This window comes from Callithrix jacchus, chromosome 10 (assembly GCF_049354715.1).
Source record: "Callithrix jacchus isolate 240 chromosome 10, calJac240_pri, whole genome shotgun sequence".
Taxonomy (NCBI): domain Eukaryota; kingdom Metazoa; phylum Chordata; class Mammalia; order Primates; family Cebidae; genus Callithrix; species Callithrix jacchus.
In genome coordinates, this window is record NC_133511.1 from 120779531 (window position 1) to 120798559 (window position 19029).

Here is a 19029-nt window from a genome sequence, read left to right on the forward strand (position 1 = left end):
AGATGACATGATTATTTACACAGAACATTCTAAGAAATCCACAAAACAACTGTTAGGATTAATAAGTGAAGTTAGCAGGATTACAGGGTAGATATTAGGTTAATACACAGAACTCAATTTTGTTCTTTTATATTAATAGCAAAATTCAAAAATTTTTAAAAATTTTCTTTTGAGACAGTCTCGCTCTGTTGCCTAGGCTGTAGTTCAGTGACACAATCTCAGCTCACTGTAACCTTTGCCTCTAGCTGGGATTACAAGTATGCACTACCAAACTTAGCTAATTTTTGTAATTTTAGTAGAGACAGGGTTTCACCATGTTGCCCAGGCTGATCTCAAACTCCCAACCTCAAGTGATCTACCCACCTCAGCCTCCTAAAATGCTGGGATTACAGGTGTGAGCCACTATGCCCCACCTAGAAAATTAATTTTTTAAATAAGTAGTTCCATTTACAATAGCACCAAAAGCATAAATTTATTATTTGGAATAAATTTAACCAAAGAAGTATTTAAGACCACAATACTAAAAGCTACCAGACACTGCAGAGAGAAGCTAAAGAATGACTAAGAGGAGAGAGATGCTATGTTCATGAACTGGAAGACTCAACATTGTTAAGATGTTAGTCCTACTCAGACTCACCTATGGATTCAAGACAATTCAAGGTCCCATATTCTAACCAGTCTTTCTTTTTTTTCTTTGCTTTCTTTATTTCTGTTTTTCTTTCTCCCCCCCCTTTTCTTGGGGGGGAATGGGGAGACAGGGTCTGGCTGTGTCACTCAGGGTGCAGTGCTGTGGCGCAATCTCGACTTACTATAATCCCTGCTTCCTGGGCTCAAGCCATCCTCCCACCTAGCCTCCCACGTAGCTGGGATTACAGGCATATACCACCACACCCAGCTAATTTTTGTAATTTTAGTAAAAATGGGGTTTTGCCATGTTGCCCAGGCTGGTCTTGAACTGATGAGCTCAAGCATTCTGCCCGAATTGGCCCCCCAAAGTGCTGGGATTACAGGTGTGAGCTAACGCGCCCATCCAATTCTAAAATTTCTGTGGAAATACACAGAGCCTACCAAATCTAAAGCAATCTTTTAAAAAGAACAAAATTAGAGAACTTGGAACATTTACTTAAAGACATTATAAAACTCCAGTAATGCCGAGCACAGTGGCTCATGCCTGTATTCCCAGCACTTTGGGAGGCCAAGGCAGGTGGATCACCTGAGGTCAGGTGCTCAAGACCAGCCTGGCCAACATAGTGAAACCCCATCTCTACCGAAATACAAAAATTAGCCTGGCATGATGGCAGGTACCTGTAATCCCAGCTACTCAGGAGGCAGAGATGGGAGAATCACTTGAACCCAGGAGACAGTGGTTACAGTGAGCCGGGATCACAATACTGCACTTTAGCCTGGGTGGCTGAGCAAGACTCGATCTCAAAAAAACCTCCAATAATAAAGACAGTGCGGTACTGACAAGAGTCTACAAGTAAAGAAACAGAGAACCCAGAAATAACAAATTACCGCAAACTTAGCAACTTAAATTTATTATCTCACAGCTTTCATGAGTCAGCATTCTGGGCATGATCCTCCTGCTCAGGGTCTCACCAGGGTTGTGATCTCATCTGAGACTCAGGGACTTCTTTGTTTCCAAGCTGGTTGGTTGGTTACAGAATTCAGTTTCTAGAATTTGTAGAAGGAGATACCCACTTTCTTTCTCCCTGGATGTCAGCTGGGGGAATCATGCTCAGCTCCTAGATGTTGCCTACAGGTTGTAACCTCATGGCCCTCTCACAACATGGTAGCTTACTTCTTCAGAGCCATCAGGAGAATCTTACATAGTCAATCCTCTGCATTCTACAGGTCTGCATCCTTGGGTTCAACCAACCTAGGATTGAAAATAGACAAGAAAATAATAATATAAAGGCTGGGCATGGTGGCTCACGCCTGTAATCCCAGCACTTTAGGAGGCTTAGATGGGGGGGATCACTTCCTGAGATCAGGAGTTCAAGACCAGCCTGGCCAACATGGTGAAACCCTGTCTCTACTAAAAATACAAAAACTAGCTGGGTATGGTGGTGTGTCACTATAATCCTAGCTACTCGGGTGGCTGAAGCAGGTGAGTTGCTTGAGCCCAGGAGGCAGAGGTTGCAGTGAGCCAAGATCCCAGCATTGCATTCCAGCTTTGGCAACAAGAGTGAGACTCCATCTCAAAAATAATAATAATATAAATAAACAATACAGTATAACAGCAATTTACATAGCATTTATATTGTATTATAAGTAGTCTAGAGATGATTTAAAGTATGCAAACAGGGCTGGGCATGGTGGCTCATACCTGTAATCCCAGCCCTTTGGGAGGCCAAGGCAGGTGGATCACTTGAGGTCAAGAGATAGAGACCATCCTGGCAAACATGGTGAAAACCCTGTCTCTACTACAAATACAAAAAATTAGCTAGATGTAGTGGCATTTGCCTGTAGTCCCAGCTACACAGGAGACTGAGGCAGGAGAATTGCTTGAACCTGGAAGGTGGAGGTTGCAGTGTGCCAAGATTGCACCAGTGCACTCCAGCCTAGGCAACAGAGCCAAGACTGTCAGTCAATCGATAAATCAGTAAATAAGTATCCAAACTGATGTGCTTGGGTTATATGCAAATACCATGTACAAATACCATGCTATTTTATATAAGGGACTTGGGCTTCCATGGATTTTTATATCCTTGGGGATCCTGGAACTAATCCCCTTCAGATACCAAGGAATGACTGTATATATCACTCAAATGCAAAAATTAGAATGACTGTCCCATCATATTCACAGGTTCTGCCCACATTTAGGGACAGGGGAAAGTTATACAGGACACAACAAGGGAGAAGTCTTGAAAGCTGTCATAGAATCCTTTTCTTTTCCCCGCTTGCAGTAGGGTCTCACTCTGTTGCCCAGGCCAGAGTGCAGTGTAGCAGTCCTAGCTCACTGCAGCCTCCTGTGCTCAAGGGATCCTCCCACCTCAGCCTCCCAAGTAGCTGAGACTACAGGTATGTGCCACCATGCCCAGCTCCATCTTAGAATTCCTCCTGCCGCAGTTCTAACTTCACATGACGTGCAATAATTAAAATGAGTTCAATTCCTGAACATAAAAACTAAACCAAAAAACTTTTCCAAGGATGCATAGAAAAATACCTTCATTTCATAGGGTAGACAAAGATTTCTTAGGTCACAGAATGTACTAACCATAAAACTAAAGATTGATGACCAACAGTGGCTCACACCCAAAATCTCAGCACTTTGGGAGGCCAAGGTGGGTGGGTCAGCTGAGACCAGGAGTTCGAGACCAGCCTGACCAACATGGTGAAACCCCGTCTCCACTAAAAATACAAAAATTAGCAGGGCTTGGTTGCAATGCCCATAGCACCAGCTACCAGGGAGACTGAAGTGAGCGAATTGCTTGAACCCAGGAGGCAGAGGTTGCAGTGAGCCAAGATCACACCACTGTACTCCAGCCTGTTCAACAGAGCGAAACTCTGTCTCCAAAAAAAAAAAGAAAGAAAAAAGAAAAAGAAAAGAAAGAAAAATAATCTTTAGGTAACAGGTAACTAAGATCAAAAGTTCACATTTTTAGCTCTGTACTATTCACTTGGGGAGGGGTAAACAATGCCATTTTGTTTTCTGTTTTATAAATCTGAAATTGAGGGCAAAGGGGATGGTAGATTATTTTAATAAACAAAAAACTATTTTTTCTGAGAGTGTGAGATGAATGTTAGTTTGAAAGGGGTTTCTACATATTTCTCTGGCCTGCTGCCAGACTTATCTGTGGCCAAGAGTATGTGTGTCTTTCTTTGAGTGACAGCTTTGTATCCTGTCAATGATCTTTCAGTGCCTTTTGGTGGGTGTTGGGGTGGATTTCTTTGATGAAGGATAAATCTGTAGCAGAGTAGATTATTAACCTATTTCCACAGCCAGAAAATTTGGATCTGAGTTTACAAACACATCACCTGATACCTCTTTTGCAACTCAAAAGTGGCTTCATTTATTATAACTATTAATGTGAGAGTAACCAAAGAAAAGAAATAACCTATGTAAAAACGTCTGCATCTTTGTCTGTATATAAATTGTTCATAAGAAAGCTTAACTCCCTGTTTCCCTTTTATTAATTAACAGTTTCCTTTTTAAGGTCATAAAGCATGGCCTTTTTTTTTTTTTTCCTTTTAGTTATTTCAGGGATTTTTGAATGTTCTTAGAGATGTGTCATATATTGACAAATTTTGAGAAACGGTTGCAAGGAAGGTGGAATGTATTGTACAGATCCTTGATTTGGAGTTTTATTTGTTGTTAAAAAATGAAGTAGCTAGCTGGCTTCAGTGATTCACGCCCCTAATTTCAACACTTTGGGAGGCCAAGGAGGACAGATTGCTTGAGCCCAGGAGTTTAAGACCAGTGTGGGCAACAAATTGAGACCCCCATCTCTACATAAAATTTAAAAAATAAAATAATTAGCCAGGCATGATGGCTTGCACCTATAGTCCCAGGTACTTGAGGCTGAGGCAGGAGGATCACCTGAGCTCAGGAAGTCGAGGCTGCAGTGAGCCATAGTCACACCACTGCACTCCAGCCTGGTTGACAGAGTGAGGCCCTGTCTTTAAAAAAAAAAAAAAAAAAAAGAAGGTAAAGCTGATAGACTACAAAACCTTGAAATTTATTTCACATTTGTTCCTTTTCAGACTAAGTGTTTGAACAGCTCTTCCTTTCTACCTCTGAGATGTATACTTGGGAGAGTAAAGTCAATTGACCTTTTGGAATGACTAGCTAGAATGAAAACAAGAGTCTTCCCCAAATTCAATAATAAAACTAATGGGTGAGGAATCAGTAAGGTTTACTGTTGTTCCTGCTGGAAATGGCACAAGACTGATTTCCTTTTTCCTTAGCCTGAGATTACCATTGAATGTGTTAGCGCTCTCTTCAGGTGTAACATGGGTACTGCAGCCAGCATCCTTAAATAACATGGGCAAGATATAGATCATTGAATAAAACTTTAAAATAAATACCTTCAAGTTTTTAAAATAAAAGTAACATGGCCACATTACAGAAAATTTGGAAAATAAAATGAAGGAATCACTCGTAATTCCACCAGCAATATAAACACTCTTGGTGCAGACATTCCTTGTCAGACGTTTTATATAATATAATGGAGAAATTAGTAATTTTACTTATGTAGTGAATCATGAAAAGAGAAAAAAGTAAGGTCTTTTAAATGAAAAAAAATTTAAGTGGTATAATATTAAAGATAAAGTTATAACCTGAAAAGTAAGGGAACATTGACTTCGTTCTTTTGAGAATTTTTGGCTTTTTATTTTTCCAGTACCTGTTGAACTAGCTTGGGTCACTAACCTGTAGGACCCTAGGAAGAGACTCGCCAAGGCTTCATTCTGTCTCTATAAGGTTGTGCACTAGTGTGGCAGCATTGCCTCTTCTGTTTTAGAACACCCAAGATACCCATAGCACACCCAGTAAAAAAGACATTCCCTGTCAATATCAGTGGCTCTCTTTAGAAGTGATTCTCTACCTGACACACATCAGAATCAAGCAATAATTTGTTCATAGCTTGAAAAAGGTGACATGGATCATCCCAGGAGTCAGGGCCTACTCCCCATTCGTCCTTTGTCCCGTCTCACACCCAGCTGAGAGCCACTGACTTAGACAGTCATCTCTAAAGAGTGCTCATAGAAGGTAAATTTAAGTAACAAAAATGTTTAAACTCTTAATCAAAAGATTTTATTTTTTTCTGATAGATTGAAAAAGATAGACTTTGACCGGGCATGGTGGCTCATGCCTGTAATCTCAGCACTTTGGGAGGCCGAGGCAGGCGGATCACGAGGTCAAGAAATTGAGCCCATCTTGGCCAACATGGTGAAACCCCATCTCTACTAAAAATACAAACAATTAGCTGGGCGTGGTGTCGAGCACCTGTAGTCCCTGCTACTCCGGAGGCTAAGGAAGGAGAATTGCTTGAACCCAGGAGGCAGAGATTGCAGTGAGCCAAGATTGCACCATTGCACTCCAGCCTGAGTGAGAGCGAGACTCTGTCTCAAAAAAAAAAAAAAGAAAAGACTTTAACCAGCCCTGATTGTTTGAGTGTAGTTGATGAAGGAGAAGGAAGAGTGAACCCTATTTCTGTATTTGTCTTCGGTTTCTGAGTGGCTGGTAGAACTATTTTCTGATCAGGGGAGAGTGTCACTCAAAGATGATGTTTTCTTTGATGTGTGGAATTTGATGCCTCAAAGTGATCTCTTCTGTTTCTGTAGCTTCAGATTACCGCTTGCATGTTGATAACTCCCAAATCTATATTCTATGCTGCTCTGGTCTGCCCCGTAGGTGATATATCATACTGGCGTTACCTCCTGGTCCTCCTTTGTATCCTTTACACACTACTTTATTCAGTCATTGTTCTGAGAGTGCAATGCTTTTTCATAGAAAAGCTTATATGGAGGTTTATACATAAAAAATAGATTTGGTTAATAAGGCCCTTTCTAACCTCCCCATCTTAGCTTTTTTTTTTTTTTGAGGCAGAGTTTTAACACTGTCACCCAGGCTGGAGTGCAGTGGCACGATCTCAGCTCACTGCAACCTCCCCCCAACCCCGGCTATTTTTTTTTTTTTTTTTTTTTTTTTCGTATTTTTAGTAGAGATAAGGTTTCACTATGTCGACCAGGCTGGTCTCGAACTCCTGACCTTGTGATCCACCTGCCTTGGCCTCCCAGAGTGCTGGGATTACAGGTGTGAACCACCGCGCCTGCCTTTTTTTTTTTTTTTTTTTTTTTTTTTTTTAATACGGGGTCTCACTATGTTGCCCACGCTGGTCTCAAACTCTTGGGATTCAAGCAGTTCTCCAGCCTCCACCTCCCAAAGTCCTAGGATTACAGTCATGAGCCTCCTTTAATTTCTTTGTATCTTACTGCCAACAAAGAGGAAAGGAAAAAATCTTCTTGCTCTATAGCTAACTTTAACTTCAATTCTTAAATATTCTGTTATAGCAGAGATTGTCAGTCAAATTAATAATAATGGCTAACATTGTGTTACTGTCTAATCAACAGTATTCTAAGCACTTCTACACATTAATTCACTTAATTCTGGCAACATCCCTAAGAAGTAGATGTTATATTATTCTCTTTTACAAATGAGGAACCCAATGCATAGAGAGATTGAGTGTCTTGTCCAAAATCATACAGCTGGCAAATGGAAGAGAATATAAACTGAGGCATTCTGGAGCCAGAGTCATTTCTATGTTGAACTAACTCTAAAGCTGGGGATAAAGTATTTTACTAGGTGGGGATCCATGGCCAAGTGGAAGCCAGGAAGCATTAAAGGGTGAAATAATCTTTACTGTATTTCATTATACTTTAATTTATTTATTACTTTTTTGAGATGGAGTTTCACTTTTGTGGCCCAGGCTGCAGTGTGGTGACATGATCTTGTGAGCTTATTGCAACCTCTGCCTCCTGGGTTCAAGTGATTCTCATGCCTCAGCCTCCTGAGTAGCTGGGACTACAAGCGTGCACCACCACACTGGCTAATTTTCCATTTTTAGTAGACATGAGATTTCACCATGTTAGTCAGGCTGGTCTTGAACTCCTGACCTCAAGTGATCTACCTGGCCTCCCAAAATGCTGAGATTACAGGTGTGAGCCACTGTGCCTGGCATTTATTTATTTATCTTTTTAGAGTTTTGCTCTGTTGACCAGGTTGGAGTGCAGTGACATGATCTCAGCTCACTGCAACCTCTGCCTCCTGGGTTCAAGTGATTCTCCTGCCTCAGCCTCCCTAGTAGCTGAAACTACAGGTATGCACCACCATGCCCAGCTAACTTTTACATTTTTAGTAGAGATGGGGTTTTGCCATGTTGGTCAGGCTGGTCTCAAACTCCTGACCTCAGGTGATCTGCCTACCTCAGCCTCCCAAAATGCTGGGATTAGAAGCGTGAGCCTTTGTGCCCAGCCAGTATTTTGTATTTTTATGCTATTTTAAATGTTATTTTAAATTCAGTTTCTAATGGTTAATGCTAATATATGGAAATATGATTGATTTTGTATGTTAACTTTGTATTATGCAATCTTGCTAAACTTGTTTATTAGTTCTTGGCGGGGCACGGTGGCTCAAGCCTGTAATCCCAGCACTTTGGGAGGCCGAGGCGGGTGGATCACGAAGTCAAGAGATTGAAACCATCCTGGTCAACATGGTGAAACCCCGTCTCTACTAAAAATACAAAAAATTAGCTGGGCATGGTGGTACATGCCTGTAATCCCAGCTACTCAGGAGGCTGAGGCAGGAGAATTGCCTGAACCCAGGAGGCGGAGGTTGCGGTGAGCCGAGATCACGCCATTGCACTCCAGCCTGGGTAACAAGAGCGAAACTCTGTCTCAAAAAATAAAATAAAATAAATAAACTTGTTTATTAGTTCTAGTAGCTTTTTTTTGTAGATTCCATCAGATTTTCTGCATAAGCAGTCATGCCATCTGTAAATAAAGACAGTTTTACTATTTTCCGATCCGGTTGCCTACTTTTTTCTTTTTCTTCCCCTCCGCCACACTTTTTTTTTTGATGGATGATCTTTTGTCCAGTCTGAAGTAAAGTGGTGCAATCTAAGCTCACTGCAACCTTCACCTCCCGGGTTCAAGCAATTTTTTTGCCTCAGCCTCCTGAGTGAGTAGCTGGGATTACACCAGCACACCTCCATGCCCAGCTAATTTTTTTTTGCAACGGAATCTCACTCTCTTGCCCAGGTTGGAGTGCAGTGGCATGATCTTGGCTCACTGCAACCTCCACTTTCTGAGTTCAAGTGATTCTCCTGCCTCAGCCTCCCGAGAAGCTGGGATTACAGATGCCCGCCACCATACCCGGCTATTTTTTTTTTTTTTTTTTTTTTGTATTTTTGGTAGAGGTGGCGTTTCACCTTGTTGGCCAGGCTGATCTCAAACTACTGAACTCATGATTTACCCATCTTGGCCTTCCAAAGTGCTAGGATTATAGGCATGAGCCACTGCCCCTGGCCCTATACCCGGCTAAATTTTTTTGTATTTTTAGTAGAGATGGGGTTTCACCATGTTGGCCAGGCTGGTCTGGAACTCGTGACTTCAGATGATCCACCCATCTCAGCCTCCCAAAATGCTAGGATTACAGACGTGAGCCACTGTGCCTGGCCTGTTTTCCTTGACTTACTGAACTGGCTAGAAACTTTAAATACTTGAACAGAAGTGATGGCAGAGAACTTTTTGCCTTCTTTCAGTAAGTATGATGTTAACTTTAAGTTACTGGGAGACTCCCTGTATCAAGTTGAGGGATTTCCCTTCCCTAGTTTCCTGAGATTTTAAAATCAAGAATGAATGTTGGATTTTCTCAAATGCTTTTTCTGTATCTTTTGAGATGATCATATGGTTATCCTTTTTTAGTTGTTTATGTAGTGAATTATGGAATCTTCCTTGGTTGAATTCTTTAAAATGGAGAATTATTTTATTATTGAATATTAAGCAAATATTGCATTTTTGCCAAAAGAAACACCTGTCATGAGGTAGTAGTATTTTGTTTGTTTATTGTTGTGTTTAGTTTGCTAAATTTTTGTTAAGAATTTTTGCAAGCTGCACACAAATGTCAAGCGGCTAATGCCTACAATCTCAGCACTTTGGGAGGCTGGGATGGGCAGATTGCTTGAGCCCAGGAGGTCAAGACCAGTCTGGGCAACACAGTGAAACCCTGTCTCTGCAAAATATACAAAGAAATTAGCTGAGAATGGTGGTGCTTGCCTGTAGTCCTAGCTGCTTGGGAGACTGAGGTGGGAAGATCACTGTGAGTTTGGGTGGTGGAGGCTGCAGTGAGCCAAGATCACGCCACTACACTCCAGTCTGGGTGACAGAGTGAGACCCTGCCTCAAAAAAATAAAAAAAGAATTTCTACGTTTGTGTTTATGAACAATATTGATCTGTAGTTTTCTTTTTCTGTAATTTATTTGTCTAGTTTTGGAATCAGGGTAATGCTGAGCTTATAAAGTGAGTTGGAAAGTATTTTCATTTTTTTGAAAGAATTTATACTATTTCTTGTTTAATGTCTGACAGAATTCCTTAATGAGGCTCTCTGGGCCTGGAGTTTTATGTGTAGGAAGCATTTATAAAGTTTGTTTCATTTTTTTTTTTTTTTAGGTTTGTTTCTTTAATAAATATAGGGCTATTCAGTTTGTTTCTTGAGTGAGCTTTGATAGTTGTGTCTTTTGAGGAATTTGTTCATTTCATCTGAAATTTATTAGTATCACTTTTTTTTTTTTTTTTTTTTTTTGAGACAGAGTCTTGCTCTGTTGCCCAGGCTGGAGTGCAGTTGGTGCAGTCTTGGCTCACTGCAACCTCTGCCTCCCAGGTTCAAGTGATTCTCTTGCCTCAGCCTCCTGAGTAGCTGGGATTTCAGGTGTAATACCTGGCTAATTTTTGTGTTTTTAGTAGAGTTGGGGTTTCACCATGTTAGGCAGGCTGGGCTTCAACTCCTGGCCTCAGGTGATCCACCCACCTTGGCCTCCCAAAGTTACAGGCATAACACACTGCACCCAGCCAATATAACATTGTTCATAATAACTCCTTTATTCTTTTAGTGTCTGTAAAATCTGTAGTGATGTGACCAGTCTCACTTCTGATATTGGCAGTTATATATATTCTTTCTTTTTAACTTGGTCAGTCTAGCTAGTGTTTAAATTATTTTATTGATCTTCTCAAAAAGCCAACTTTGATTTCATTAATTTTTCTCTATTATTCTTCTATTGTCTGTTTTGTCAATTTCTCCTCTGATTTTTCTGCACTGATTTTTTTTTTCCTTCTGCTTACTTTGGGTTCAAATTGTCCCTTCCTTCCTCCCTCCCTCCCTCCCTCCCTCCCTACCTCCCTCCCTTCCTTCCTTCCTTCCTCCCTCCCTCCCTCCCCTCCCTCCTGCTCTCCTTCCCTCCTTCCCTTTTTTTTAAATTTTTTCTTCTGGAGACAGGGTCTCTGTCGCCCAGGCTGGAGTGCAGTGGTACAATCTCAGCTCACTGCAACCTCTGCCTCCTGGGCTCAAATGATCCCTCACCTCAGCCTCCTGAGCAGCTGGGACCACAGGCAGACACTACCACACCTGGGTAATTTTTTGTGTTTTCTATTGAGACAGGGTTTCACCATGTTGTCCAAGCTGGTCTCAAACTCCTGGGCAATTAGCGATCTTCCCGCCTTGGCCTCCCAAAGTGTTAGGATTACAGACATGAGCCACTGCGCCCCACCCAAGTTGTTTTTTTTCTTTTTTTTGAGTTGGAGTTTCACTCTTGTTACCCAGGCTGGAGTGCAATGGCGCGATCTCGGCTCACCGCAACCTCCGCCTCCTGGGTTCAGGCAGTTCTCCTGCCTCAGCCTCCTGAGTAGCTGGGATTACAGGCACGCGCCATCATGCCCAGCTAATCTTTTTTTTTTATATTTTTAGTAGAGACGGGGTTTCACCATGTTGACCAGGATGGTCTCGATCTGTTGACCTCGTGATCCACCCGCCTCGGCCTCCCAAAGTGCTGGGATTACAGGCTTAAGCCACTGCACCCGGCCTTTTTTCTAACTTCTTAAGGTTGAAGCTGATATCATTGATTTGTGATCTGGCTTCTTTACTAATACAGATACTTTTAAAAAATTTATGTGTTTATTTTTTTGAGACAGAGTCCCGCTCTGTCGCCCAGGCCGGAGTGCAGTGACGTGATCTCGGCTCACTGCAGCCTCCACCTCTCAGATTCAAGCGATTCTCCTGCCTCAGCCTCCCCAAGTAGCTAGAACTTCAAGCGCACACCACCATCCTAATTTTTTTTTTTGTATTTTTAGTAGCGACAGGGTTTCACCGTGTTGGCCAGGCTAGTCTTGAACTCCTGACCTCAGGTGATCCTCCTGCCTCAGACTCCCACAGTACTGGGATTACAGGTGTGAGCCATTGTACCTGGCCTAATTAGAGGTACTTTAATACTATCAACTTCTCTCTACTGCTTTGCCTGGGTATTTACAATCTAAGATAGAGTTGTTGGGTCATATCATAACTCTGTTTAACTTTTTGATTAACTCCCAAATTGTTTTACAAAGCAGCTACATTATTTTACATTCCCACTTAGAGGGTTCTAAGTACTCCACCTCTTCACCAGTATTTGTTGTTTTTTAAAATTATAGCCATCCTAGTGGGCTCACTGTGGTTTCACTTTGCATTTCCCTGATGACTAATGATGTTTAGCATTTTTTCATGTGCTTATTGGCTCTTTGCATATCTTCTTTGGAGAGATGTCTATTCGGATCCTTTGCTTATTTTTCAGTTGGGTTATTTTCCTTTTTGTTATTGAGTTATCTAATTCTTTATGCATTAAATATATTCTGGACACAAATACCTTATCAGATATATAATTTGCAAGTATATTCGCATTCTGTGCATGTTCTCAACACTTTCTCAATGGTACCATTTATAACACAAAGGTTTTTAATTTTGATGTCAAATTTATCTTTTTTTTTTTTTTGTCATTTATGTTTTTGGTGTCGCAACTAAGGGACTATTGCCTAACCCAAGGTCATGAAAATTTGCACCCATATTTTCTTCCAAGAATTTTAAGACACTTTCTCACTTTCTGAAACAAGGATTTCACATCATTTTCTCATTCCACACACCTTCTTTACCCACATGACCCACCCCAGCTGATGACTTTGGTTCCTTTTCGTTGAGAAAATAGAAGTGTTTCATAAGGAAATTTCTCCTCCTTTAATCATCAGATCCATAACATGTCTTTGCCTTTCAGGCTGGTCTCATACTCCTGATCTCAAGTGATCCTCCTGCCTTGGCCTCCCAAAGTGCTGGGATTACCTGCCAGCTGTTTCATTGCTTTTCGTCCCCCACTAGAACATAAGTAAGGATTTCATTTGCCTTATTTAGTGTTCTGATGTATTCCTTGCTCCTAGCACTTGCTTGGTACATGATAGGCACTTAATAAAACGTGATGAAAGGACCAGGTGCAGTTGCTTACACCTGTAATCCCAGCACTGTGGGAGGCCAAAGTGTTCGAGACCAGCCTGGCCAACATGGTGAAACCCCATCTTTACTAAAAATATAAATATTAGCCAGGTGAGTAGTGCGCACCTGTAGTCTCAGCTACTCGGGAAGCCGAGGCAGGAGAATTACTTGAACCCAGGAGGTGGAGGTTGCGGTGAGTGGAGATTGAGCCACTGCACTCCAGCCTGGGTAACAGAGTGAGACTCCGTCTCAGAAAACAAACAAAAACTTGATGAAGGAAGATAAAGGTGGGAAAGGAAGTAAAGACAATATATTACAAAATAAAGAATTTCCTGTTTTAAAAAGTAGTTATCCATTGATTACCAGGGGGATACATTCAGAGAAACATGTCATTAGGTGATTTCATCATTGGGCAAATACCATAGGTAACTTACATAAACCTAGAAGGTATACTACTACATACCTATGCAATACAGTATCATCTGTTGCTCCTAGGCCACAAATCGTACAGCATGTTACACTATATTGGATACTGTAGGCAGTTGTGACACAATGACTAGTATTTGTGCATCTCTACATTAAAAAGGTACAGTAAAAATACGGTATTATAATCTTATGGGACCACGTTCATAAATGTGGTCCCTTGTCCACATGTCATTTAATGCATAACTGTACTATTCTCAGGTAGCTGGAATAGGTAAATGAAAATAGAAGAGAATGAAAAGAAAATTTCTGCTGGGCTCACGCCTATAATTCCAGCACTTTGGTAGGCCAAGGCCAGTGGATTACTTGAGCTCATGAGTTTGAGATCAACATAGGCAATGTGACAAAACCCTGTCTCTACAAAAAATAGAAAAATCAACCTCTCATGATGGTGCGCGCCTGTAGTCCTAGCTGCTCAGGAGGCTAAGATGGGAGGATGGCTTGAGCCCAGGAGGCAGAGGTTGCAATGGGTGAAGATAGTGCCACTGCACGGCAGCCTGGGTGACACAGCCAGACCTTTCCAAAACAAAAAAAAGGAAAAAGAAAAATTTCATGGACACAAACTATGCAGCCTCTTGTTGGTTATGAAATAAACACTAGAGTGCTGAGCATGGTGGCTCATGCCTGAAATCCCACCACTTTGGGAGGCTGAGATGGGTGGATCACCTGAAGTCAGGAGTTCAAGACCAGCCTGACCAACATGGTGAAACCCCATCTCTACTAAAAATACAACAATTAGCCGGGCATGGTGGCAGGTGCCTGTAATCTCAGCTACTTGGAAGGCTGAGGCAGGAGAATCGCTTGAATCAGAAGGTGGAGGTTACAGTGAGTGAGATGGTACCATTGTGCTCCAGCCTGGTAACAAGAGTGAAACTTTGTCTCAAAAAAGAAAAAAAAAAAGAAATTAGTGTAAGTCTAGTAGCTTCATATTAAACTATTAGCACCTGCCTCATTTCTCACTTTTTCTTCATATTTTTCATCCTCCTCTTCTCCAAGTTATTAGAGAGTGAAAAGTTTTTCAGAAACGATGCCAGTTTCCTTCCTTTTGTGTTCTATACTTGGAATCCTTAGTCTGGTCAATAGAGTCATGTGTAAAAAGTTGACTAGTTTAAGTGGAATTATTAGGAAATAAATGGTTTTGCTATCTTTTGGTCATTAGCTTGGCCCCATGTTTAAGCATTCAGTAACAACTGTGAAGAGCCTGTTACAAATAAAATAGTAGGTGCTCAGAAGAAAAATAAAGCTGTTGAAGGGAACTGAAAGCGGGAGATGTTAGTTAGGGTGGGCAGTGTCTGAGGAAGTAGCCCTGCACTAAGACCTGAATGAGGTAAAGGAGCAAGCCATGGGGAGTTGGGGAAGAGCATTCCAGACAGAGGCTTGATGTGTTGAACCATCTTTTCCAAGCTCTTCCTCCGTTAGCCTCTTTTCAGTCATTATGTCCCTTTTCTATCCAGACCATAATTTCACCATTTATCTTAAGGCTGAGCTCAGCGCCTATACTATTACACAGGTGGTTTACTGCACACATCTAGGGGCACCATTTACACTTGTTATCTTTTTAGGTTTGAATATTTCTTATGACAGTTTTCCAGCAGATGGCAGTAACATGCATGAGGACAGTGTAGCTTCTTTTAATTTGCACAAAGGTGTTTTTTGAGACAGAGGTCTCGCTCTATCGCCCAAGCTGGAATGCAGTGGTGCGATCTCTGCTCTCTGCAACCTCCACCTCCCAGGTTCAAGCAATTCTCCTGCCTCAGCCTTCCAACTAGCTGGGATTACAGGCGTGCGCCGCCATGCCCGGCTAATTTTTGTATTTTTAGTGGGTTTCACCATGTTGGCCAGGCGGGTCTCAAACTCCTGATCTCCAGTGATCCGCCTACCTTGGCCTCCCAAAGTGCAGGGATTACAGGCGTGAGCTGCTGTACCCAGCCTAAAGGTAGAACTTCTGATTTGCATTTAGGCACCTGTCATCTTTATCCCTCCCGCCCTTTGTTGTTTTTTTTTTTAAGAGATGGGGTTTTACCATTAGTCAGGATGGCCTCAATCTCCTGACCTCATGATCTGCCTACCTTGGCCACCCAAAGTGCTGGGATTACAGGTGTGAGCCACCACCCCCAGCCTTTATCCCTTTTCCTTCTCTGATACATCAAGGTCCTTTTCTCTCTGGGTCGCAGCCTTATCCTGTAAGCTTTCTCTTCCTGTCTTTCAAATATTTTTAATTCATAGAATAATTACAAGTGTGCTTCAAGGAACTCCTGTATAATCTTAACCTAGCCTAATTCACCAGTTGTTAACATTTGGCCACCACATGTGCTTTATCGCTCCTTCCCTCTCATTATAGATAGATGTTTTTTCCTGAACCATTTGAGAGCCGATTGCAAACATTCTGCCTCTTTACATTTACTTTGGAGTGTGTTTCCTTTGAACAAAAACATTTTTGTTTGTTTTACATAAACAAGTTATTGTTAAGGAAATTTAACAGTAATTTAGGAAATTAAACATTGATAACAGTACTTTTATTAATGATATAGTCCATATTTAAATGTTGTCAGTTGTACCAGTGATGTCTTTGTAGCTGTGTTAACCCCTTATCCAGAATCTGGGATCACACTTTCTGCCTCATCCTTTTCCGTACTCTCCTTTAATCTGAGAATTAAGATTAAAAGAAGTAAGTTCCTCAGCCTTTCTGTGTCTTTCATGCCATTGATATTTTTGAAGACTACAGGCCAGTTGTTTTGTAGAATATTTCTCAATCTGGGTTGGTCTGGTGTTTTCTTATTAGATGCAGGTTACATTTTGGGGGTGGGAATACCACAGAAGTAATGTTGTGTCCCCCTCAGTGCATGCACTGTGGCCAGAGGCACATGGTATCGGATTGTTCTACTACTGATGATGTCAGCCCTCTAAATCTTCTGTGTTGAAACTTTTCTTGTAGTTACATGAACTCTTAATGTGTATATACTTGAACTCTGACTATAGGAATTCTCCTGCTTATAGGAATTCACTCTTAAGCAGGCAGCATTCTATTAAGTTCTTCTGTTCAATCTCTTAGTTCAATCAGGTGAGCCCAAGTTGCCTCCCAGTTATTTTTCTCCTTTGCAGCGTCACTATCTGTGACTCCTGGGTTCCCATCAGAAGTCACAATAGCTTTTGTTTCTCCAAGTAAGTTGCATCCCTTAGCCAGACTCTTTGAATCAGTGATTACTTCTTATGTACGATCAGTATATTTTTAGTGTTTTATTGGTTTCAAGTTAAGGTTCTTTGGCTCTAGGAAGGTTAGTCTTCAAATAAATGGTTTCAGAAGAGAGTTGTGTAGCTGAGTGTGGCGAAGAACTAGGTACCCTCAAGTCAACTTGAATCATACCCAGGTTCATTTTATCCCAAATCACAGTCTTTTGAGCTAAGCTCATTTGGATTGAAGTATTTACTGCATGTCATTTACAATGTCTTAGCCTTCTGTATTCCTTAAAACAACTCTAGGAAGTAGATTTCATTTTCTTCATTTTTCAGATGAGGAAATGGAGGCTTGGAAAGGTTACAGTGATATGGTGAGAAATTATCAGGACTCAAACCCATGTCTCTCCAACTCCAAAGCCCTTGCTCTTTTTTGAGAGCAGAGAGTGGCTGGGAGCAAAGTCCTCTAGCTATTTGTGGTGAAGTTAGCCTTTGCAGACTTAAATGCAAAAGATAATGTCCGCCAGGTGTGGTAGCTAACGCTTGTAATCCCAACATTTTAGGAAGCCAAAGCGGGCAGATCACTTGAGGTCAAGAGTTGAGACCAGCCTGGCCAATATGGTGAAACCCTGACTCTGTCTCAAAAAAAAAGTAATGTCATTGCTAGATTGGAGGTGATTGCCAGCAGCTGCCACTCAGAGATTTCGAGGTGTCTTTAAACGAGGACCATCCTGGGCAACTGTATCTTATGTTCGGGACATCCAGCCTAGGAAAATCTAAATACTTGTACTTAAACCCATTTCCTGACATAATTATTAATAGTGCCCCACTCACTTTTTTTTTGAAACAGGATCTTATTCTGTCACCCAGGCTGGAGTGCAGTGGCACAATCTTGGCTCACTACAACCTCCGCCTGTCCCACGTTCAAGTGATTTCTCGTGCCTCAGCCTCCCAAGTAGCTGGGATTGAAAGCATGTGCCACTGTGCCCAGCTGTTTTTTATATTTTTAGTAGAGATAGGTGTCTCACCATGTTGGCCAAGCTGTTCTTGAACTCCTGGCCTCAAGTGATCCGCCCATCTTGGCCTCCCAATATGCTGGGATTGCAGGCATGAGCCACTGCGCCCAGCCAGCCCCACTCCCTTTGTTGTTGTTGAGACAGAGTTTTTGCTCTGCTCTGTCACCCAGGCTGGAGTGCAATGCTGTGATCTGGGCTCACTGCAACCTCTGCTTCCCAGGTTCAAGCAGTTCTCCCACCTCAGCCTCCCAATTAGCTGGGACTACAGACATCCACCACCATGCCCAGTTAATTTTTGTATTTTCAGTAGGGACAGAGTTTTTGTCATGTTGGCCAGCTTGGTCTCTAACTCCTGACCTCAGGTGATCTGCCCGCCTTGGCCTACCAAAGTGCTGGGGTTACAGGCATGAGCCACCGTGCCCGCCCCCACTCACTTTTGGAGTACTGCTGCTTGTCCAGGCATGGTGGCTCATGCCTATAATCGCAGCATGGGGGGAGGCCAAGGCAGGAGGATTGCTTGAAGCCAGGAGTTGAAGACTAGCCTGGGCAACATATTGAGACCCTGTCTCTACAAAAAAGAAAAAATCTACCTGGACATAGTGGCGCATACCTGTAGTTCCAGCTACTCGGAGGCTGAGGTAGGAAGTTTGCTTGAACCCAGGTTTAAAGGCTGCAGTGAGCAATCATAGTGCCACTGCACTCCAACCCCTGTGACAGAGAGAGACCCTGTCTCAAAAAGGGGAGGGGAGGGGGTATTGTGGCTTGGATAATTATATGGTCCTCTATCCATAATCCTTCCTGAATTCTTTTCACATTAACATGGAGACTGGTGTTTCTGTGTAATTAGCACAAATTGAGTTTGGTCTGTTTTTATTTACCACTTTCTTTGCCCCTGCCCCAATTTCTACTTTGGGGCAAAGTTAGCTTTGGTTTTATAGTCTAATGTATAAGCATGGTTTGCTTAGTTTAGTTAACAGCAAGATTTTACCACACCTGCTTTATCATCCTTTCTGCCAAAAAAAAACATTTTTTTTTTTTTTTTGAGACAGAGTCTCACTCTTGCCCAGGCTGGAGTGCAGTGGTGCAATCTCAGTTCACTGCAACCTCTGCCTCCTGGGTTCAAGCGATTCTCCTGTCTCTGCCTCCCCAGTAGTTTGGACTATAGGCGCATACCACCACAACCAGCTAATTTTTGTATTTTTAGTAGAGACAGGGTTTCACCATGTTAGCCAGGATAGTCTCGATCTCCTGACCTCGTGATGCAACTGCCTCAACCTCCCAAAGTGCTGGGATTACAGGTGTGAGCCACTGTGCCTGTCCCCCTCCACCTTTTTTTTTTTTTTGAGA

General features: G+C 42.0%; 1 protein-coding gene across 5 annotated transcripts in view; it reads left to right on the plus strand.

The window, feature by feature from the left end:
• RTN3 (reticulon 3) overlaps window positions 1-19029 on the plus strand; it is a 72177-nt gene that overhangs the window by 39457 nt on the left and 13691 nt on the right. The window lies entirely within an intron of this gene.